The sequence below is a fragment of the Poecile atricapillus genome, chromosome 3, assembly GCF_030490865.1.
Source record: "Poecile atricapillus isolate bPoeAtr1 chromosome 3, bPoeAtr1.hap1, whole genome shotgun sequence".
Classification (NCBI taxonomy): Eukaryota; Metazoa; Chordata; class Aves; order Passeriformes; family Paridae; genus Poecile; species Poecile atricapillus.
Genome location: NC_081251.1, coordinates 31,792,451 through 31,817,606, shown reverse-complemented (window position 1 = coordinate 31,817,606; position 25,156 = coordinate 31,792,451). Strand labels below are relative to the sequence as shown.

The window sequence follows — 25,156 nt, the reverse complement described above, 5'->3', positions numbered from 1 at the left end:
AGTGTCTTACAGAAATACAGCTGCAATCTGGGGCTGTGCAGTGGAAGAATCTTCCCCCTAGCCCACAGAAAACCAGAAAACGAAGCAAGGGATGGTGCAGAATTGAGTGAAACGAATCGAACTCGCTCTGCCCGTCCTCTGGCAGAGCCCGCGATGGGTTAACGCAGACGCAGAGATAGGTGGCACTGTGCTCTCGGGGATGGCAGAGCAGAGCTTACATCCGCCTTACAGCGCCTAAAGCTGCTTTCGAGGACACAGCCACCCTTCTTGGGCAGCTAGCTCTTCGGTGTCACAGCTTTAATAACAAATTCAGATGATCTATTTTGTTTGGAGAAAATACTCCTTGCTTCTGGTTTACGTGTTTGCTGTGTAATGCTATTAGTTTACAAACACTGCCATGTTTCACCTCAGAGTGCTCCATTTCACTAGAAAATTATTAAATTATATGGGGCGGGGAGCTGGTAAAGAGATTTCCTCTTCAGGGTTGTTAATAACCACAGGAACTTATTGAGAATTGAACAAAAGGAGAGAGGTTGGAGGCCACTAACCATCGTGGTCTAGGAGCTAGTCAGCCAACATCAAACTGGAAATAGATTGCAAAGGTTGGGATTGCTTGAAACAGGAAGTGTAATTTACTCTTGGACTGCATTATACATTGCTGTGGCAAATTATCCATGTTTGATCTATGTAACCGTTCTCAAAGATGTGCTTTAATTCACTGCAACTTGCTGTTTTGCACGAGGAAAATTCCACAATCTTTCCTGTGTAGGAGGCTGTATTAGATTATGAAAATAGTTTATTCTGGCCTTAAAAGAAAAAAAATCAATTTTCAGCTCATTTTTATCTTAGTTTTTTGAGCAAGTTGCATACCACTCCTGGGGTGTGGCAGTGAAGCTAATCATATGGTTTACTCCATTTCCAGAGGTAAGATTTGACTCTTTCCTACAGACTGGTACTTCCTACTGTCTCCATTTGACTCAACTGTAGTGAGAGCCAGGTTCTGGGGCTTTGGATTTGGAAGCGTTCAAACGTGATTCTAAAGTTATCATTATTTTTTCTGTCATTTTTTGTAGACAGGGTTGTGCCCAAGTCCAATGGACCATCTGATGCTCTTGATGTGGCTTTATATCTAACTGCCCCATATTTGATCTGCACCTCACTTCATTTGAAGACACCTTATGGGATGCCAACATTTTTCTTTGTACAATGGAAAAATAAATATAAAATAACTGAAATGGACATGCCTTTTAATATGCTTATTTCATTAAGATTACAACTTTAAAAAAGCAAAAAATGTTTCTTGAAGACAATATATAGATCAATAAGACAGCATATGAAGAATTGAAATGAAAAACACCCTGGTTTTATTTCACTGATAAAACACGCAAAACTACTACAGAAAATACTGTAATGTTCCCAGTGTTCCTGGAGGTTTGTGGCTGTGGTAGGGATCTCTTGGCAAGATTATAAAATAGACAACTAAACTGAATCTATGAACTAAATGCAGAAATATGTTTCTTTCTTTGGTTATAAAAAAACAGGTGCTGAGATGAAAACATAGCAGACCTAACATTTAAAAGGCAGTGCTGGCTTTTGTAAGTATCTGGACTATACTGTACTATATCAATAGTATCTGGAAAATTTAAAGAATCAATACCTCCCTAAATACAGATTTGAGGAGGTGCAGCCAAGATCTTATTAATCAAAACATGATTCAACACCCTCCCTTCCAACAAACCTCAAGGAAGCACAAGTTATACTGTAAAGCCAAAAGAAAGCTAAAAGCACTAGCATAGTCTAAAATAATAGATTTATGGAAGTGAGCAATAAGTATGAAAGCAGGTTATCACAAAACTGTGGTGCATTTCCTTTCATGCAAATGAAAAAAAATTTTGTTGGAAACTAAAATATTGATTACTTACTTCAATGCATTTTAAGGAGCAGCTTAATGAAGAACTCACAGTGGTTGCCCACACAGAATTATACACATACTAGAGCTCCTCAGGACATACAGTTAAGAAACTCTTAAGTCTATTCACATAGATTTGTTTCTAGTATATTGGTCCAGTTAAGGCTGATGTAAAATATTTGAAAAGGACAAAGGTAGTAGGCTGTATCTCTGAATGCCTCTATGACTAAGAGAATGAGATATTCTTGTACACCAAAGTGATGGATGGCTGAGATAAAAATTACATAGTAATACTATTGTATGTGTTCCAGAAAAAAATCTCTCTCACAGGCATACATTTCAAGAGAAACCAGTAAGATCAGAAGAAGACATCTGTTTTGATCTTCTCTATAAGAACCATAGATTTTCTGCCAGTAATTTCTGCCTCAGTTCTGGAATTTCTCTAGAACAGATAATAAATTTTTTTCTTTCATTTTCTAGCAATGTAAGTACAAAGAAATATGATGGTGTGAAGAGTGACAGTCCCTCTTCTGTATTTGTGATTAACATTATATTTGAAAATGGTAACAGGTCTTGCTGCTGCTCTTCTCTCTCGTGCCACATTTTGTTCCTTTTCTGCATTGCTCTGGCCCTTGGTGGCCAGACATTTGATAGTAAGATATTTGGCTTCCATGACAAATTTTCTTAGAATTATTTACTTTGAACTCCACTATCTTGGGTGGTTGACTAAAAGATAATGTAATTATCAGAAATTATAAGGAAGTTGCTTTTTAGACTTAGTTGGAAGATGTCACTAAGATGATGCTCTTTATTGACATTAGGACCTAACTTAGGATGCCAAACAAAAAAGTCTCTTTCATGGTTTTCTTTTTCCTTTTATTCCCCATCCTTCACAACCTGTCTATTAATATTTATTTTTTTTCCATCAGTCAGTAGGGGAAAAACTTAGATGAGAACCATTTTCATGGTTCTTAGATGAGAACCATACTGTACAAAGTTAAAAACCTTACACTTCCAGTACTGCTGATTAATTACACTCTTTCCCATACTAGAAGTCTTTATATTTTCTCTGACTCACTTGCCAAAACCTATGTATTCTATTTTGCCTAATTTTTTTTTTTCTGAAATTCCCCTGGTGTTAGAGGATTATATCTGTGGTGCACAGCTGGGGAGTGAGTTTGCAAGTGTACAAGAATAAGCAGACTCGCACCACTAGGTCACTATTGAAACCCACCCACAAGGGCTGGCAGCAGAGAATGCCTCCTAAGAAGTTGTATTGTTTTCCACTCAGTGAATGTGCCAGTAACTAATGAGAGAGAAATGTTGGGAATAGTTTTTATTCTGAGATCTATAAGCCAACTTAATTGTTTTGTTTGCCTGATTTATTATACTTGAATGAATACAGTACTGTTAATTGTGCACTTTGAGCAAGAAGTTAAAGCCAGAATAGTCAAAATGTTACTCATCTGGTTGGAGCACCTAAATTTTATATGAGGGAACTAAGCTAGAGATTCTTTTTGGAATGTGGGTATCTGTATCTCACTTCAAAGTGGAAGCATATACCAGAAAAATTTGTGCCAATATATTATGCATATCTAAAATAATTTTCCAAATAACTGTTTCTGAAAAACATAAGTTTTCCTATATTTTATACATTGTAACTATTCTGTCCAAGTCAAATATTGAAATGCAAATGGAAATTAGTGATTATTACTTGGTCTCCAAAACAAAATAAATTTGACATGATTGAGGTGATTGCGGCTTTCATAAATGTGTCATCAATGTCTAAATATCAGTTACTTGACATAATATTTACTTCATTTACTCTTTATGAGCAACTTGGGAATGAAAGTATTTTTTTTTTCATTGTTTCTTTCTTGTTTAGATAATGACACAGATCAAGCAGAAGTCATTCCAGAGACAGGGTTAGGGCACCAGGCTGCAGCTAATCCCACAGCTGCTTCCCATAAGGGCTTGTACTCACCCTCTGGTATTTCATATCGTTGTGGCCAATTATGTTCCTGCATGTTGAAATTGCCACAGTTTCCACTCCCCATCTTACTCTTTGCACAGAGACCCAGCTTCACTACAGGGTACTGTTATGACCTGCTTGAATCTTTTTTTACTCTGCAAGATTGGTGTGTCCTCAGGTATAAATATCAACAATCAAATTTTTTAGCATCATTTTACTTTTTTCCTTTCCTGTCTTTCTTCCCTGCCTCTTTATCTAACCCTAGATCAATACAACAAATCATCACTAGAGAAAAGCTTTCCAAAGAAGGCTCTTTCTGCATTTAACTCTGAAGTGCTGCTCAGATGAACAGAATTGTTGGGGTAGGGAATTTTCCTTGCCAGGACATTTACAGAGGCTTCTCTGCCATGAGATGCTAGAACCTCGTTCCAGAGTCTGAGACCTGCAACATCTTTGAGTCTTGATATCATGACAGTTTGTGGGCTGAAAGCTGTCCAGTGTTACTGCTGATCTGTTTATTAAGACACTTATGGTTTAGGATTAGGAACAGTAATTAGATCCAGAAGCAAGTGTGGATACATCAGAATGCATACAGCCCTGGAGTAAAGTGTTCCTAATATTCCTATCAAACAAATTCTGATTTGTGTGGCTTTCCTTTTCTTCCGTGAGAGACAGTGTAGGAATGACTGCGGGAAGCTCTTGGTCTGGGAGAAAAAGGTTGTCTTTGGAATAAATATCACAGTGAAAACTTTCCACCCTAAGCCTTTCATTAATTTCTTCATGTCATCTTAGTATATTTAAACTCTGTAAGAAATTATGCTGCAAAAAGTTCTTCCCACGTGTAATTTTTCCTCAAGTGAAGTGCATACCTTTCAAATTATAAACTTCCTACTTGTCCTAGGAAAATTCTCACTGTATAAATAATTGAACTCATCTGCAGTGAACACTAGTATTCTTTCTCTAGCAGTCTAAAATATATGCCTAAATACACATCTTGTACTTAGTGCTTTAAATAGTAATTACTCCTGTGAAGTCACTGGAAGCCCTTAAAAGGGTTTGACAGTTTCCCCACAATCTTTCAGTGAATGTAGTAGCTGGGCTGTGCAGTGCAACATCCACTGATAATTCAGCAGCTGAGGAACTCAGGAAAGCCTGCTCCAAACTTCTCAGCTGTTGACAGGCTTGACTTGCTGAGAACACTGGTTAAATATAGCACAAGCGAGCTGAGCTCAACAAAGTCATTGCTGTAACACTGTGTGAAGAGACCAGAAGAGGGGAAATACAATCTGAGAACTAAACTGCCAAAGCCTAACACCACCTAGCAACAGCTGAAAAAACTTTTAAACAAAAGTCTGGGTGAGACACAGACAGAGTATACCTCCTACTTCTCCTGCCTGGGATTTCTGCGAGAAGCAGCTCTGGTCTTCTGTTCTCTACCTTGTTTCCTTCATTACTTCAACTGCTGGTAGACCTAGAAAAGTGGGAAAAGTTTCTATCTTTGTGCTCTCCTGAGCTGGATCATTCTCCTCCTGTGGTAGTGCTGTGGGACAGGCTACTGTGATCTTGCAGTGTAAAGGATATATTCCTAGGTCCGTGTTGCTGACAGGTAAGACTGAGTTAAACCACTCTGTTGTTTTGTTTTTTGGTTTTTTTTTACAAGAACCTTTATTTTCTAGTGTCTTTTCTACAAAAAAAAATATTTTCTAATGTCTATTGTCTCTTTCCTTTTTGACCAATCTTCTAAATGATTTGGAAATGTCAATAGATGAAAGCTGGCATGAAAGTTTTAGTGGGTTTTTTTTATGTTTTCATGGTAGAAAAGCATTGCTGAAAAAACTTTTGCAGTTCTGACAACAAGCATAATGAAGTAGCTAGTAGTAATATGAAAAAATTTTGACATGTTTCATGTTTATATCTGCTTACATGAAGACAGAAGACAAATCAACATTTAATAATAGAATACATATAATCTCTGACCAGTGATAGTCTAGCAGCTATTAAAAACAGTGACAACCTGTGTGATAAATAAAAGGAAACAGACATTCAGTAACAGAAGTAACCAAATAGTTTGTTGCCCAGCAAATTTGTACTTTTGTTTCCTTGCTAACTTTTAGGACACACCTGGTGCCTTTAATACTACCTTTGTGACATCTGCTCTTGGTTCTTTCCCTTGTGCTTAATTACATAGAATGAATATTAATCTCTCCTGCTTTGATTAGCAGCATAATGCAACCATCCTCAGGACTGACCTTATGTTTATTGTACCTAAGAGTGCTTGAGCTGGGTTGTTGTTGTTAGAAGTCTATGTTTCTCTCAGCAAAATGAGAAACCAGTTCTCAGATATTTTACCTGAAAGCAGTATGGAAACCTGTTTGTTGTTGGAAATGCATACACTATGGCCCCAAAGTGGTCGTGTAATTTAGGGGAGGAATTGCTTAGTGTGATTTAATTTGTCTTAACTGACAAAGGCTCTTTGATCAATTGGAGTATGAATTCCACTCCTCCCTGCCACCTCTTTTAAGGCTGTTTTCTGCAAATGAAATCTAGTATGCATGAATTTTTAAGAGGCATACTGTTTATAAGTTCATATACAACGTTAATTCAGTTATGAAGGCAGAGATTTAAAGAATGCCCTTACCCTGTTCTAAAACCCTGTTCACTGATTTATGTAGAATTGTCTCAGACAAAAAATATTTGTCCTAAAGAAGGAATGAACTAACTGACTCTGTGCTGACTGTGGTGTTTGACACTTAGTCTGTGGATTCTGGGATTGCCTCAGGGAGATGAGAATGTCTTGGTTTAGCTAAATAATTCTAGTTTCATCACTGCATATTACACAAATTACATCAATACCACATCTTAGCAGTGGATGCATTGGATGGAATTAAAATACTCTGAAGCAACTTGTACTTGGAGACTGAGAATGTAACTGCCTGTGAAATGATAAAATAAGTATTAGGATGGAAGAAAATTCTTTAGAGCAAAGAGTAACACAGTGTCCATTTTATTTCATAGCAAGGGGCACACTAAAGCACAAAACAAACACTTCTTGGCAACTATAATTTAATATGATAATCGTTGTTGTGGAATTACTAAAGCACTATGGTATCCCAAATCTAAGCCTCAAAAAGAAACTTTGGAATTACTTTTTAATAAGGACATATCCTGAGAAAGTTGTTTTTTCATAAGAAGACTACACAGTGAGAAATAAATCTGAGACAATATGATTTGTTCAGTTTTGTCGTCTTGGCATTAGAGTGAAAATTATTATTTCTTTCCTTTAATGAAATATCTAGCAAATTAAACTGTGGAGAAATGACGAATTTAACCTTCTGAAAATATAGGATGGCAAAATGCTATGGTAATATTGGCTCCTTTTTTGATTTAGTTGCTGCCCAATGTAATGTGGGGTTATACAACTTCTCTCTTTTTGCACAATTTACTTTTAGCAAAGTTTTTTTTGAATCAAAAGGCAAATGATTAGCCTAATAACTGTCTAATGAAGTGACATTTGAACAGTCTAATAGCAACTTCACACTCTAACACATGGAGTTGTGGTTTTACATACATCTGTCTTCCTTTCCTCTTCAAAATGGAGGAGGAGGCTAAAATTACTCTTTTCAACAGGTGTCCGCAAAGAGGCTCTGGGATTTTCCAATCAAATTTGTGGAATATATAATGTGGCTATTCAACAGATGGTTTCATATTTGAAAGATAGCAAATTCTTCTAATGACTACAATGAAACCAAGGTCAATTTTATATCAAATCAAAATGTAATTTATGCTTAGATGATACACTCCATCGTTATTTTCATGGAAGACAAGTAGACATAGCATTTATTTTCCCCCTTATGCATCATTTTGATTTTGTTTATATTTACATAACTGGAATGAATGGTGCCTTTCATGGTGATAAAGACTCCTTCCAATCTGAATCCACTTCCAAACTCTGTCACTTTTTTTATTTTATTATAATATTTTCATTGTTATGGTTATTATGAATTATTATATTAATTTTGTTGTAATTTTAGCTGATCTAGTCCCAGCTAAAGTCACCATCTTAACTGTTTTCATCCCCTCAGTCTTTCAGTCTTTCTATAGATGATCTGACTGTTTTTGACACCAAATTCAAAGACTTGAAATTCACCTTCAAAGCTCAGCACTGTTCTGCCCCTGCTTACACATGCCTTGATCTTCCTGAACTCTTCCTGCTTATAACTGGTAGACCATTGACCTTTGGCTCTGGTGTTTACTGATAGATGCTTTATGCTGCTGGTTTTAGTGAGCTTGATGTTGACCTCACGCTATCTGAGTTTCCTGTAGTGCTGCTCACTGTCACACCTGACACAAATGGAAAGACTAAACATTAATATTAATAGAACTATGTCAGCCAAAGTAGGATTCCTGAAGAAATGGATGTTCTTTCTGGAAGTAGTCGGTGGACTAAGCATTAGTATATTATCTGTTTTGCTGGTATGCCCTGTTTTGCTCCTCTGGGTTACAATTTCACCACCGTAGCCATTTCCATTATAAAATGGATAGAGGTGTATCAGTGAAACTCCTACACTGATAGAGGTGTATTAGTGAAACTCTTCCCAACACAGGATCTTTCTGTTGGCAGAGATTCCACACATGCTTAATTTAATGCTTTTGGTAATCTTATCTAACTCAGTTCAGGTACCCCCAGACAGAAATCAAGAATGTGCTTCAGAGCTGTGCCAGTCAAAGGTCAGGTTTATGCCACTGAATTCACAGTTAGATTTCCTTTGAATTTAATAAGATCAGGTTTTAGTATTCAGGAATTAGCAGATAAATTTCCAGTCACCTCAAGAGCATGTAACAAAACAGATCATCTCTATTCCTGTCCAAGTATTTTTTTTTTCTAAAAGACATTTTTCTTTTCCTCCAATTTCCTGTTTCTTACTTTCCTTTCTCAAGGTCTGTCGTTGCAGGTTTCCATGTTATTTAAGTGTGTAAACTGAATTTGGAGAAGGGGTTTGTTTTTCTACACATCTAAAATGACAACTGGAGAAATAAAGTGAATATTTGTGAAGAAGCCAGATGAAACAACTTTAGAAATGAGAAGGAACTCCATCTATTCATACTTCCTATTTCACCAAAAATGTTTAGTACATAAAACTTAGGATAAGAACTGAAAGGTAGAAAGATAAAATAAGGGTATTCTATTGTACAGAAATGTTTATATACTTCTTTGCAAGAAGCCAAATGTCTGAACTTTTCAGCTTAATCATCTTTTTGTAGTAGTTTTCATTTTTAGCATTTTCTGTTTTCCTTTCTCCTATTGTTTTCTACTGAAAGTTGTTTCCTAATTTTATACAGAATATTGGTAATTACTTGGGGATGACAGGCTTTTCTTCATTTTGGAGCATATTGGATAACTGAGAACACAATCAATTCATAAAATATTAAGATTTTTTTTAACCTTTTTCTGCTTAGTAGCCAGTATTTGTATCAAGCTAGTGACACTAGAACTTGTAATAGAGTCCTATAGTTATGCTTTGAGGTGAAAGGCAGAAACGATTGTGCCTTTGTCCTGTTCAGGAGAGACAGTGAAAGTCTCTGACTGTGTTGAAAATGTGTGATGCTTCACGTATTTGTGAAAATCCTACATTTCAGGACACTTGATTAGATTTTCCCTTTTATTTTGGGTCTTTGCACCTACTCCTGCTTCTGCAGATAATCTGTACTTCCTATATTACTCTTTATTCTGAGCATCATAGTAAAATAAGTACTAATATAAGTGCAAATAGAGAGTCTTCCCAGGTGCTTTTTTTGCCTTTTGTTTTTTTAAATTCAAAATGGCTTTACTGTGTGATTCTCATTCTGCTTTTTCTGGACTATCTATCAAAATCTTTTCCACAAGTAAAGCATGTGAATTGTAGCTCTAAAGGTGATCTGTAAGATTACATAGATTGTGGCATCCTTCACAATATTTTACAAACTCAGAAATACAGAGAAAATACAATTAAAAGCTTAATTAAACCTTCATCAGAAATGGGAGTATACGTATGCATGTGCACATGACTTTTGCAAGGAAGGAAATGCTTTTTGGCACAACAGAATGCTTTGCTGAGGGACAAACACATCCAAAGCACAGGGAAATAAGCTGGAGCTTGTATTTTTTCCCTTAAATGGACAACCCGTCTGGTTGCTGTGTGCTGACAGAGAAAAAGGGGGGTGTGAATCCGAAAGATCGCTGCACTTTGTCCAAGTGAGTTTCATTTCAAAGTTGATAAAATGACAATTAGAATCTTAATTATCTAAGATGTGGCTAAAGTCATTCAGATATCAACTGGTGGGGTTTCAAAAGTAGAGCAGAAACCTCGATGAATTTGCAATAAACTTGTCCAGTTTAATTTACACACTTTTAGAGCTCTGAAATACAATAATGGCTACGCTCTTCGCTTTTCCTTTTTGGGGAAATGGTGACAAAGAGTGTAAAGTTTTGTGATTTATGCTGTTCAAAAGTCTGTTCCAGCGCATATGTAAAAGTGATATTTTGGAATCTAAATCCATTTTCTATCTGAAGTCCACAGTATTTAGAGGCTTGTATGTTTGCAGGAGGGAGGTATCTGAGTAGTGCGTTATGGTTGTTGACAGCAAGAGCCACAGCTTCGCTAACAAACTCTAAGAAAACTCAACTGATAAAAAAATGGATTTTATTGTAGTAACAGAATAGGTGTTTTTTTAGAAACTGGTTTTTAAGGCCATTTATTACTATCCTATTATAAAAAAAAAGTGATTGGAAATGAAAGCTCATGTGTCCTTGGTGGAAGAATTCTCACTAGAGCTTATCAGCCTGCTTGTGTTTTTCAGAAAATATAAAGCAAACGAATGCAACAGAAAGCAGAGACTGCTTGCATCAGTGTAACAGAATTGCTGCCAACTTGCCTTGTTTATCTAAGAGATCTCTGTGAAAATAAGGTCTTTCCCACACAGGCATGAGTCATAGGATGTAATGCAGCTAAGCAGACTTGCTTCAGCTTTCTAATGCACACAAATCTAAACTAACCTGTTTTAGTGCCTGCCCCTGCAACTAAATGAGATCTAACTTGACAACAGGAAGGGAGAAGTAATGGTGAGTTCATGGTGCTATTTCAGTGCAATAACCTGAATGCTAAGGAAACGATGCAATTTCCATTTATTAGGAAAACTGCAGTTACTGTGACAACAAATATACACTGAAAAAAACATACACAATTTATCCTCAAGTTCAAACTGGTGAACATAGTAGAAAGGGTATAGAATCTCACACTACATAATTATGTGTCTCAAAGAACAGTCTTACTTTTAAAATATATAGCCCAAATTGTTCAAGAAAGTAACCATTTAAAAGCCATAAGCAAGGGCATAAAAAAAGGGTGGGAAAGAATATATGATTAATGATGACTGATTTTAGTCAGTTGGGCTGAGTAAAATTTAATTAAGCATATATTTCTCATGCTGAAGTTATTAAATTCCTGTGTCTGTCATTCATACTTATCCCAAAAATCTCAGTTGTATCACTTTCTGTATTGCAAAGCCCCTTGAATCTAACTTTTAAGGTAAAGGCTACAGCAGTTCTTTTATAGTGTGTTATTTCTCCTTGTTATTTTTCAACATGGACTTCTGTAATGAAATGTACTTTTTTTTTTTTTCCAGAAGATAAGGATTTCTGTTCCTCAGTCTGAGAAAATTAAAGCTATACATTCCAGTTTTTGACTCTGGGCAGGAGATAGCAGGAAGGGAATGATGCCATGCTGGATGTCCTCAAGCATGTCAAACATAGCGCAGAACAAGATGTCCCTGTGCGCAGAGGGACACGCATGGCAGCAGGGCTCCTGAGTGCCAGGGGAGCCTCGTGTTCTGAGGCAGCTGGCTCTGGGAACCACTGCTGCTCCAAGTGGCATGAGACAGAGGCTGGAATCTAAGGCACAAAAGGCATCAGAGTGCAAATATTAAAAGGCAGTGTCACAGTAGCATATCCTCTGCATGAGGGTTGCCACTTATTTACAGAACCATAATTCAGGTGGAAGAAACTGGCAGAAGTCATCCAGTCTCCCTCAAAGTGGGACTTTCTCCAGAGTATGAACAGGTTGCTCAGAGTTTTGATTTTTTTCATATATGTTGAGTATTTTTAATATATAAATATTCTAAGGTCTCTCATCTTTGTAATCTTTGGATTACAAAATTTTGGCCATGGCTGGCTATGGAATATTTTGCAAGAAATGATAATCAGTGTATCAAAGTGCATAATACACTGAAATAAAGCTGGCTTGAGAGTTGGTTGATAGTAACAAATCACAGGTCTTTGGCACTTTCAAAATTGCAAAAAACCACACCTGTAGTGGAGCGGTTTTTTTGTTTGATTTTGTTATGTCTGATGTGTTTTGTCCTAAAATAGGAATAATAAGGACAAAAAATCTTGAATGCAATTTTTTTGTCTTAGTTTACTCCAGCTTTCAGAGTGCACACCCTCTTCCATCTGCCTGCAACATTCTGTTTGAAAACCAAACAGAATTAGGCACTGTTGAGGTGCCATCTTTCTGCAAAAACAATTCCAAAAAAAATGTTAAGTATATTCTATCCTGGTAGTCCAATAAGCTGCAAGGCTAGCATTGAGAATGTAAATAATATGAAAATAAGTGAGGAAGGATAACAGAGATGCTGCTTTTGAGGAAGAAAACTCCGGAGGCTGTTTTCACAGCTGAGTTTCCTTTTCTCACTGAACATCTCTTTCCAATTGTATCCTAATCAGGAGCAGAGCATGATGCACATATGACAAATAGGATTCCTAGGTGGAATTCTAATCAACCTAAGACTAATTTTAAAAAAGCCCTTCTTTAAAAAGATGTGAAAACATCTAAATTTACCTGTTAGTGGCTATTGCAGCATGGAACAAGGACAAAGCAGAGGCCTTGTGACACTCAAAGGGATGTGGCAGTCAGTCTTTCCATATAGGATTTCTTATACCTATTAAGAATAACAACTGAAGACAGGTAATCTTCTCTTTAGATAAATAATGTTCCTAAAACTGGAACTTTGACTAGAATATTGTCATCATCTTTACATATGGAGGGAAAAAGGAGAGGGAATTCTCATAGCTGGCAGTGTACAGAGGTCTCAGATCCCATTGTACTTGTCTGGATCAAACTCAGCATTGGCTGCAGAGAGGAACTGGAGGAGCTGGTACATCTTGCACACACAAACACAGACATGCACAAAAATGTTATACACCCTTGCAGCCTTTTTAATAAAAAGAGCTGCCAATAAGCTTCAGTGTAGTTAAGTTAATGAGAAAGGTAGTGAGATTTAGGAAGAAGAGTTCATGCTTTGAAAGACACCAGAACAGGTTAGGACAGACAAGAAGTGCTTTAGCAGGAGGCTAGGAAGCTCATTTTAAAGATGAACTCTAAACCCCTTAACCATGAATTATTAGGTAAACAAACATCTTTAACTACCCTGCTGTGTATCCATATGGGCAGAAGTTTCAAAAGTAGCTCATGTGTTGTAGAAAAATTATCTAAACTGATTTTTCCTTTGCTTTCATATTCTAAAACCCCCAATTATTTTGAACAGCTTTTTATTAGAACGATAGTGGGAGTGCAATGTAAGTATCTTTGGTACAGAATTCCATCTATTTGCAAATGAAAATTTACAGAACTTACATGACAGGATTGTACTGCTGTGGTACTTGTGGGCCCAGAGGAACTGCTCAGAGCCTCTCTGTGACAGTGACACAGCTGCCTCATTCCAAGAAAACAAATTCCCTGCAGTGATACAAGTTTCTAGCCCCTGCTCTGTATCACTACCAGCAACACAACCTTTATCACTACGAGTCTCTGAGAATTAATGGTGTACTAGAGAAGTATGTGAGAGCTATAGACAGTGTAATGAGTTTCTCCTTAGCTTAGCACAGAAGAAGCCTAGGAAAATAAACAGAAATAAACAATAATTTACAGAAGTATTCAGTGAATAGCTTCAACACAACAGTTTGTAACAGTTTAAGTAGAATGGGAACAATTCTACAGGCGGCTGGTGTCAGCTCTAAAAATCCCTTCAGGACAGAAGCGAGTGTCTAGAAATAAGACAGGCATAATTGCACACAAGGGGAGTTAATTTAGTTACCACCAGCACTAGTTGTGTAAACAAAGTCTAAATCACACTGCAAGAGTGTGATTGAACTGCAAGGCTGTAAGTGGCAGAACATGTTATAGATTCCTTATTCACCAGAAACACTTTGCTAAATTCAGGTTCCCTCTCCAAAATATTCATGTCATGTTTGAATCTTGTTGTTTAAAATAATGTTACCTTAAAATGTGAGGTGGTAGTTGTCATACCAGGGAGGAGGGATACTGGTTAAATGGCTCACTTTCACATCAGTGACTCCTTCTGTGATTCTCAGCAAGTTTAATAACAACTTGGAATGTTACAAGAATAAACATAGTAGTGACTTTGACACTCTGAGATGTTGCAGTATTGAACATCATGTCAACAGCTTTGAATAAGAAGACTTAAATAGCCCTCCTTGGAAACCAGATTCTGCAGGGAGAAGTAGGAATAGAAGTTGAATTAGTCTGCATGACAAGAATATGTATTTTTAGAGGAGATCCCAGAGGGAAGCTTAGCTGTGCCCTGAGTTGTGGGACACAATAAATCAGCTATTCTGGTAAAGCACAGCAAAAAAAGGAAGGAGAAGGACCAGGGATGTGACCAGAAAGCTTCAAGAACAAAATCATACCAGAATACAAACCAAACTAATGTCAATACCAAGACATTTCAGGAAAATCAAAACCATTCCCTCAGGTTCAGTTGTACCAGAAGTGATTCGTGGGGCAAACAGGGTGCTGTCAGCTTGAGCATGTTGTTATTTTGGGAGTGTCCAGGACAAGCTCTCTAGTACAAGGAGGAGACTGCTGGTAAAAAGTCCTGAAGGAAAAAGAACTTTTGAGAGAAGGAGTGAGCTGAATGTGACTGCCCAAATTAGCTGGTGTTTGGCAGCTCTGGAGCCATCACGGGGCTGTGGGGAGGGAGGAAGAGGGAGCACCTGGAAAACAGAAATGCCCTGTGATACTGCCTGTCTCTTGCAAGCTCAGCAGGTCAGCAGTGTCTCCAGTCATGTCTGCTTTGTTAAAGCAATGGTGGCAGCCCAAGTGACTTGTCAAGTGGGATTTTGGATAACAACTTACCAAGGAATTAAGTTGCCATTACATGATGCTCAGCTTCAAATAAAGCCAGAGAAAATAAGAAAAAAAATACAGTTCTGATGTCTTCAAGGAAGTTGAAGTCTTGGATCACTAGATGATCTGGCGCCATAATGCTTTAAAATGTCCTGAAAAATAACTGTGGAAGATTTTCTTGAGATTTTGAATCTGTGTGCTTGGCAATGCCAGTAGACAGAAGGGATGGTGAATTTGGGAGCAGGGCAGACTCTCACCCTTAGGTATGAGCCACTGCTCAGAAGAGGCTATGGCTGCTGAAATGCAGCTGAGGGCAGCTTGCGTCTGCCACACTGTGCCCTGCCATGTGGAACAGCAGTGACAACTGCACAGTTGGCCTCAAAACTAGCCCAGATCAAAGCAGGAGGTCTGAAAATAATTTCTTAGTTTAGTTGTGAGCCTTTCATATTGGGGAGAGAATGGGGTAATAAATGATCCTTCCTTGGATTTCATGAAAGGGAACTCAGGTCTTTATTGTGAGGATTCCTCCCTCAAAAAATGGTGTGAAATGTGGAAGTCCAAGCAGCCACCCACATCCTGGGTTAACCAGCACAGAAAAATGGTCTGCAAGTCCTGTTCTGCTGGGAGAGGAGTGAAAGCTGTAGTCCCCTTTTGGGGAATGACACAGGGAGGGGTTGTGGGAAGATAAGGAGAAGACACCTACCAAAAGAGCGAAAAAATCAGTTTTCTGGGGCAGTTACATTCAGATGCAAGAAAGAGGTGTGGAAAGGAAACCAATAGTTTCTTTTAAATGATCCTAATTAATTTCACTTAAAAAATAGTGACCCACAGTGACAGCATTTATAATGTTCAAAAGCAGGGAAGGGAGTTGTATATGTAGCACATGCTGAAATGTAGCAGCATTTCAGCAAATGCCTCGTCCTTGCGGAGAGCGGAGCTTCTCCCCATGAGTACAGTGGTAACACCCATTCTCTTACAACAAACTCATACCATAGTATAGCAGAATATGAGTTCAAAAGGTTTGTTTAAAATCTCACAGCAAATTGTAGCACATCAGGGGGCTGTTTTTGGTTAATTGTTGTCTGGTTGGTGTTTTCTTGCTGTTGCTGCTGTTGGGTTGTTTGTTTGGTTTTTTGTAATTTAGGGGTATGGGATTAGTGGGATTTTTTGTGGGATTGTTTTTTCTTCTTTTCGTAGTGAACGAACAAAGTTAAGCCCTCAGGGTTTTGAATCTACTGTCTCATGGCTGAACCCAATATCTGATCTCTAAGCTCCCTGGGACAGCCTACTTCATTGTAGTTTTCCTGATGTAAAAACAAGGGATGCTGAGAAACTGAGAGGTAATAACCTCTTTTCAGGGTGGTCATTTGGTTGCTTCTTGGATCAGGCAGCTTGAGATGCTTCAAAACAACTTAGTGTATTTCCTCCAGAGGATGCATATACATCTCATCTCTGTGTCTAAGCTCCCCTGGCCTCTGTCCAGGAACATCAACATTTCCTGACTCATGGCAACTGTACTCTGTCTGGTTGTACTTCATTAGCAGCAGCTCAAAAATCAGAGCAATATTCTTCTGTTGTGTGAGTTTTTCCAAGCAGTAAACAATAACATACTGCCACAAACTTTATTGCATTTATCTTGGAATTCAAGATCCTGAAGAGACCACTGCTTATTATTATTTTCTTTAATGACAATCCAAGAAGAATATAAGATGCTATCCTTTCATAAATACCTTCGGGATAACTTAGCATCTTATTAATTAAATGATCTGAAAAGGAAGAATAAATGCTACAGAAGCTATATGAAGCTAATAATTTTTCTTCCAGCTGAGAAACATGATCTTTTATTGTTGTATCAGTTTTATTGCTGTATCAGAACTTACAGAATGAAATGGTGAGGGCAAATTTAAAGCTAAAGAGGCAGAAAACAATTAGTAGGAGAAAATACATTTTTAAGGTTTAGTAACATACCTTTCAATATGTCCTATTCTAAACAGCTCTTCTTTACTTTCATCTCAAGCATTTGTTTAAAACATTTGAAAATCAGTAGCATTATCAACTGGCTAAAATCAGCTTAGAAAAGAAATGGTACTTGACTATTATTTGAGTTCATTAAAAGAAAACTCTTGTCTGACTCTGAAATCTATTTTGGAGCTACGGCTGCTCCACTCCCCTTCTTGTGGCATGATGCAGCTGCTATTCCTTTAATATTTGTTGCTGACAGTTACAGCTGACAGATAACATTTCAGTTCACCCCAACATCAACTGTGTCTCAAGGCTCCCTTAGGCTGAAAACTCTGCCTTCCTTGTGGCTTTACCTACATCACGGTGCAACTCTGCAAGTGTGCAATTATTCCCTGGCCACTTGCAATGACACAGCAGACACAGGGCTGCAGTCAGGTCGTGTGCTGAGGGAGCACATCAGTCATCTTTCATCTGTGAATGGTTGCAGTAACAGCTTTTCTTTCTCTTCATTCCTTCTCCCACATCCTAAGAAAATAGGCACTTGAGCCTAGGAATAAAAATAATTTTGCATATATAGCTCTGCAGTATGTCAACTGATATTTTATATTTTACATTAATTGTCACCTTATATTTTTTGTTTTAGTTATATTTGTTACCATAGACAATATAAAAGTTATTTTATCCATCTTAATGTATAATTCCCTAGCAAACAGGCTTTGATTTCTTGGTCCATAGGAGTTTTCAGGTCATAATCAAGCACTCAGTAATACTGTGGCCATCCCCTCACAAAAGGAACTTTTCACAAATGCAGGACTGTTTTCCTCTCCCTGAGAGAAAACAAGAACATTTACAGTGCTCCCAGTTCTGTCCTTGAACATCCATATCTGTTAGAAAGAAGAAGCTGGAGGACAGGTAAGCAGTCTACATGTAAGAGAGAGAGAGAGAGACAGAGAAAAGTGGGAAGGAGGCATTTCTCAGTTAGTCATTCAGAGAAATTCTCAGGAAAATTAATTATGATATATCTGTGCTTTTTTGACTGATGACTGAAAAAAAAAAAACAGAAAAACTAATGAATGCTTTGCTATGTTTTCTGTTGTTTGGTGTGGTTTTTTGGGATTTGCAGTGAGATCCATTAGCTTTTGTTTGGATTTAATATTTTACTAGACTTCAAAATACTGCTTTTATTATGGGGCTCATCTATCAAAATTTAAAGAGCAGAAAGACAAGTGGGAGTTTGGAACCATGAAAAAATCCCCACCAAAACAACCCAGAAAAGAAAAGGTTGCAGTACCTTTTTACTACAGTATAGACATTAAACCATCTCACAGGAAAATACTTTTACTGTTTCACATTGCAGAAAAAAAGTCAACTTTGTGTGAAATATTTAAATATTCACTGGAGCTAGAGCTTACACTTCGGAAGCCCCAAAGTTACATGCAAAGTGATAGAGTTGGTTGATTCTCTGTGACTCAAAATTCACACATTTTTGTTCAAATATCCGTTTTTGAATCCTGCAGTCAATTTTAAAAACAGTTTCTGTATTGTAAGAAGTTAAGATAATACTGGGCTTTGATAGGAAACTGGGACTTTTGGTAAAAGAAGGCCGAGAAAGAAGTTTCTTGAAATTGATAGTACCTCTGACTTCTTGTCATCTTTGTGTGAGGAAAATATATCAGAAATAGGAAAAGGAACTGTTTCTGCAGTTCATATATTCCATTTCCATCTCTTGTTTCTTTTCAACTTTATGCTGAATTTGACCCAAATCTGCTTCTGAGTACTCAAATCAATTCTTTAGGGCAGAATGAATAGTTTACTAGAAGAAATAGCCCAGCATAATTTCAGATGTGGAGTCTAATCAGACTTCCCTGCTTCTAGTTCCTCTGTGGTGGGAATCCACAAGAGGCAAGCAGCAGGGTGGTTGCATAGCTATAACACCAGAGGCTGAGAAAAGCACATCCTTGAGCCTTTAGAGGTGGTGTGAAGGTGTCCTAGCCCTTCTCTAGGGCCTGTGGGATGGCTGGACAGTACTGGTATTAACCTCATATTCCCACTTCTCTGCAGAGAGAGAACCTAAGCACAAAGCAACTACTGAAAAACATACGTGCCAATGCAAATAAACAACTCAGTGTCACTATACTACAAAGAAAGCAGTGAACATCAGTTTTCTATGCCAGGTGATGATATTAGATTATGTAGTCTTTGACAGTTCGAGAAATAACTAGTGTAAGTACTGTTGTGTTATGCTGGATTCATTTGCTCTTCTTTGGTGCAACTCCTCTTCCACAGGTTTCTCAAGGAAAGCAAAACTTCTCAGTTCTGTCCTGCAGTTCAGTAGAATCATCTGGTTTCTAACTCTGACAAGTGGTATTTCATCTGTTTGACCCCTCAAATCAAAGCCTTTTCTTTATGGAAACAAGACTGCCTGAAACAGCTTGCATTAAAAATCTGCTGTAGTTAATAGGTCAAAATTCCCAAGGACATTGCACAAAAGTCTGGCAGTGTCAGACTAGTTAATCTTAAAAATGCTGTCATAGAGTATTGCAAGCAGAAAAACACAAATTGCAGACCTTATATTATTTTTACATATTTTTTGAGTGCTGCCAAAATAGGTATCATTACAATCAAATACAGAAAAAATCTTAGCAAGTTTGGCTGAAATAATAAGGAATATTTAGAAATTTCTTAGAGCATGTCTGAGAATGTGCTGTATATGTCAGCTCACAGATTGTGATCATGTCCTTTTTTCATGTATTCTCTGAGAAACCACAAAATCCACCAAGAATAAGATAGTGAAAGTCAGAACAGAACCCCTTCTGATGTTTTGATTACAAAAAAAAAAAAAAGAATTAATTTAATAAGAGCTCTGGTTTTATTTTTAGCATCTTTAAAAATACTTCTTTTAGAACACAGAAGGGAGGGAATGGATTTCTTGATAAACAGTCTTATCAACAGTAGGTACATTTTGAGTCTCTTCAGTAGCTTTCTCTTAAATTTTCTTTGCAAGTCCTTCCTTAAAGTCAAGAAAAAACTGGTAAAAATCAAGCTGTTCCACGAGATACTTTTATACATCTGACAGATTTATCTAGATAATAACCTGAAACTCTGGTAATGGTGGCATTTGATGGATTTCTCTTAGTTTGAAGATTTGCTTTATTATTAGTAAAATATATCTAATCAACCAGGAATTCACAATAGATGAAAATTTGAAGTATAAATGTGAGCAGGTACGAAATACTATATCAAAACACTATAATATAACATGCATGACAATGGATTTACAAATGAAATGTTAGGCTGGGATATAGAAGAGAACACATACTGCAGAGCAAGCTGATAACAAAGCCCTATCTAAGTTTGCCTGACACTTTTCATTAAAAATCTGGTCTTGTATGAAGCCCAGTTGTTTACAGCTTTGCCAAACTTCAGTTATTCAGGCTGGATGTCTGGCTGAGTCTGAATTGGTTTTGGAAGTTCCAACTAGAATGCTTTGAGCATTTCCAAGAATTAGTTGAGAGAAAATTCTTGTTTGCCCATGTGAAAACAATCCCATAACCATTTTGCTGAAGAGCTTTAATGTCTCCATGTTCCAGAGTGATCTACTGAAATTCATCCAGGAAACTGCTCTGTGGCAGCAAATTGACTTTTCCCATTCCTGTGAAAATTATGCTGGAGGCTAAGAGCCTCTGAACAGAGCATTTCACCAAGGATATCTTGTGGAAAGATACCTGGTAGAGATTTGTAACTCAGAATAGCCCACACATGCTGAAAGCTGTCCCAGTTCCTCATATCTCACCTATTGCACACTCATCTATTAGGCACATGCCATTTCCAGAGAGCACCTCCACCTCACACTTACAGGGTTAAGTAACAATCTTCCCACTGTTACTCCTTCATCTGGTGCCTCAGTTTACAGCACAAAACAAAATGAGATGAAAGGCCTTGTTTTTATTGTTTCAACAACACTTCCTCAGCAGAACCTATGCCATGGTGGCAGGAGATGTGTGGATTACACGATGGCTCTTGCTGCAAGGAGGGTCACTGGTGAGGAATAGCATGGTGACAACCCCTTTTGTGATACCTTTATACCTGTCTGTTAGGATTTCTTTGCCAGCAATAAATATTGGCCATCACCTTTGCTGTGGGATGGAACTGTTGCCTTTGGGAAGGCAGAGAATAATCAAAATCACACTAACACTTTGCCAGTGTAAATATGTTTTTATCAGGAATTTATCTCAATCTTCATCTGATTCACATTTGGACTCAGAATTATCTCAGTCCGTGTCTTTCTGTGGTGTGAGATTTGTGCCATTGCACTGTTTGGCATTCACTGCTGCCTGACAAGGAAGTTGGACTTCTCTCTGGGTCCCAGAATCCACCTCAGGCTCATCCAGCTGTGAGCTTTGGAATTTTCAGTCTCCAATCCCTCTCTAATACCTGCAACTCTCCAGCTTCACCCATCGGCATGGTACCACACTTCCCTGCAAAGCTGTCTTCTTAGCTCTTCCCTTTGGATTTGGGCACAGGGCAGGCTCCTAAGGCAATTTGCTCAACTTGCTTTACTCTTGTAGAAACAGCTATGGCAGCTGCTGTTCCCATATTTTTACCATGCTCACTGTTCCTCTTCTCCCTGCTGCATTCCCCCCTCAGGAATTCATTCCATCTGACTGTGCCATCTGTCTCAGTGTTTCTTGCTTGCCCTCCTCTCCAAAGCCAGGGCTTTGCAGTTCTGTTGCAGTTCTGTAAAGCAAAAATCTGCATTTCCACTTCTCACAGTTTGACAGCCACATAGAAAGAGTTAAAAATATATGGGTGACACAAAACAATGCCAGTGCTGGTTCTCTGACCCTCAGTCCTGTTGTCACTGGCTGATCATACCTGCATTATTAAATGTAGACTTCAAAACAGGTTGACTGTGTTCAGGCTGCCAAACTCTGGCTAGGCTAATCCCCAGGCAGGGCTAACTTCTGAACCATTCTAGGAAGACCCCTGGTTAGTCCATGCCAAAATTACCAAACCCTGGCACTGCTTAATCTCCTACTTTAGATGTAATCCTCATGTCATACTTATCTGAACACACCAAGTGCCTGGGATCATCTGAACAATCACATAAAGCATCTCTGCATTATAAAGCTATACTTTATTATTATTGAATCAGACTTCTCTAAGGTTACAGCTAGGGTGACTGGATTTTGAACTTGTAATACTGGAAAATTCTAGCATTGGAAAAAAAATTTGTGACACGTGTTTAAAGTGATTTTTTGAGTTAGTTCCTTAGGCATTATTTTAGTATATATACTCTGTGTGCATCTTTTTTTACTATCTACTTTCCTTTTTCTGTTTTCATTAGATGAGAAAAACCAACACAGGCAATTTAAATAAAGCTCAGGGATCAGTGTTTCCACCTGAACTACCTTCATTAATGAGCACAGCAGATGATACTTCAGTCAGATGAGTCAAAGCTAATAACACCTCATTGGGTCTTCTTAGTTCCTTATGGACAAGCAGTGCTTAGAGCTACAATTTGCCACATGATTTCACAGGACTACCTCCTTTTCAAAAGGCAACATGTAAGCGAGAAAAAATAATGACAGCAAAGAAAGTTAATTTTACCATAATGGTTTTGGAGGACTGTTTTTTATTGAACAGCAGTTCAATAAGTAACACAAAAAAACTCATACAGGCAATTCTAAGCTCTGTCAGAAAAAAACATCCAAAACTTCTTGATATATCAACAACTAAACTGTAAACAGCCAACAAACCAAACAGAAATTCAAAGAACCACTTTGAGCCCTTGTCTTCAGCAGACTAGAGCACACAACTCTTATGTTGTGTGGATATCAGGCCTTGCAGGGCCTTCTACACTGTTCCATGCAGAAGCAGAGCATTGGAATTTGCAGCTCATGAGGACTGACTAGATGGATTCCTTGGCATTCCTCTCCTGTGGAATGACTGTGGTGGTGCCTTAGAGCCCCAGGAGTTGCTCACTCCTGTAAGTGAAGCAGAACCTCTGAGGCAACTCCATCCTGAAATGATAGCATGAAGTAAAAATGACCACCCCCTTTCTTCTATAAGTTTTCAATGTCCTGTGTTCAATGCATGTTTTGTTAAAATTTGAAAATCACACTTTTAAAGCAAACCAAGAGACTTTCATCTGCCAACATGCCTTTCAAATCCTTCTCCAAGGGTGATGAAATAATCTGACATAAAGCAGAGCAGAGGCTGCATTCTTTACAGAGCTTTGAGTGATGCATATTTTACCAACCCATCTATGAGAAAGGGATTCTTGAACAGAATGGCTAAGTGAAAGAAGAGATAATTTTAAAAATGTGCTTAAATGGAATTTTAGTTGTGACATGCAACGTGAACATTGCTAATGATTTCAGACATAAGGTTGTTCACCAATTAAGAAGCAACTCAATACACTTTTAAATTGTAGATCTGAAGACATAATTTATGTTTCCAGTACTTTTATCTTAAATAAAGATAAAGCTTTTTTGGCTTTACAAAAATTTGGATACAGATTGTTTAAAAGCTTGCAGCTCCAGCACGAATTCAACAGAACAATTTCTGAGGAGCAACTGTTACATCAATAAATATAAATATCTAAATATATGTCAGATCAAAATCTTCCTATCCAAGATATTTCACCTTTAATTTTAGGTGCTTGAGGCATTAGCAAAAGCTTAAAAATGTTATTGAAAAAGTGCTGTGACATCTTTGCTATGGCATGCAATTTGTTCACATGCTCAGCAACAAGCAATGTGCTCTGCCCTTCTTTTCTGTCCATGGGAAGAATTGCTTTTGGATTTCATTTAAGGGTGAGGCAAGTACTTTTGAGATAACATTTTGCAGTTCCCTGCTGCTCTGTTCTTATTTGCAGGCCCATTAGTTACTGTTTTGCGAGAATAGCTTTCACATTTAAACCACTTAGTAATGGCAATAAATTTTTGTGGCTTAAGACTAACATAAGTCAGCTCCAGATACCTGCAGGGAGGTATTATAATTTTTTGTGTACCTCAGCTCAGGATACAGTTGGCTTTTGTTGTTGTAGGGTATGAATTACAATTTTGCTTCTAAAAATATAAGTCTTTTGTATTTGAACAAAACAGTCCAATAAACCATCCTTGGCAAGATAACAGTATGTTTTTCATGTCAGAACTACAGTGGGACAAAGAAGCCTGCTTTCAAGGGTACCAACCAAGCCACAGTAATGTAAAATAGCTGAGCATCAAGTCCTTCAGTTTTACTTCCACGTCTTGTCATAAGCAATCAGATGAAGAGAGGGATGTTTACTGAATTAGTAGTAAGCCACCACTGGTTTTCCCAAAATGAGGTTCAAGGTGCGAACCCCTGAAATTCAATCAGCTGCAATGAACTCTGCAGCATAATTAGTGGCAGCTGGGGATTGCATTTGTGCTCCACTCTGGGCAAGCAAACAAACCAACCAACACAAACTAGCAGCTGAAAACTGCCAGCAGGGGAAAGCAAGTGCATGGCAAGGATTTGAAACTTCCCCTGAGCACTCTGTTTCCAGCTATTTTCAGTTCAAGAGGTTGCTCTAACCTTATGTGGTTAGCAATCATAAGTGAATATTTCTGCCATGAATATCTCCTTCCAAGTCATGTTAACTTCTGCATCTGTGGAGAAGGCATTCTGTAGTTCTACTCTTCAGTGTGTGAAGAACCATCCCGTTCTGTTTGTTGGTGGACACTGCTTCACAGCCCATGTAAAGCAACAAAAATCAGCAAAAGACAGCAGGTGCCAGAATATGACAGGAGCATAGACTAGTTTTCTATCAGAACTCTATGGGTTTGAAAGATGTCAGCGTCACTCACCTTTCTGGCTCTCTTCCCAGTCACAACCAGGATCGAAGGCAGCCAGTGCCAGAGCCCTGCAGAGCTCAGATCCCTGAACTGTGGATGAACAAGGAAAGCCAAGCAAATGATCTCTGGCTGCTGCAATGGACAGAAATAATCTGCTAACTAAGAGAGCATTGAGAATAGATTTGTCTTCCACAGGAATTAAAAAAAACAACATATGAAATTGTTGTTCAGGGCTCTAAACCTAGAGTGAATATCATACATTTTCTGACCGTCCTTACACTCTTTCTCACTAATATTTCAGAGGAGCGGT

General features: G+C 37.9%; 1 protein-coding gene across 4 annotated transcripts in view; it reads left to right on the top strand.

Moving 5' to 3' along the window:
- The first annotated feature begins 5,115 nt into the window (after positions 1–5,115).
- FILIP1 (filamin A interacting protein 1) overlaps positions 5,116–25,156 on the top strand; it is a 102,061-nt gene continuing 82,020 nt past the window's right edge. For 2 of the 4 annotated variants that reach the window (XM_058834411.1, XM_058834410.1), the window contains exon 1: positions 5,117–5,487. The gene's annotated coding sequence lies outside the window, so the exon portion shown is untranslated. Of the gene's footprint in view, positions 5,488–25,156 lie in introns of all 4 variants that reach the window. The other 2 variants (XM_058834413.1, XM_058834412.1) reach the window with 2 other exon arrangements.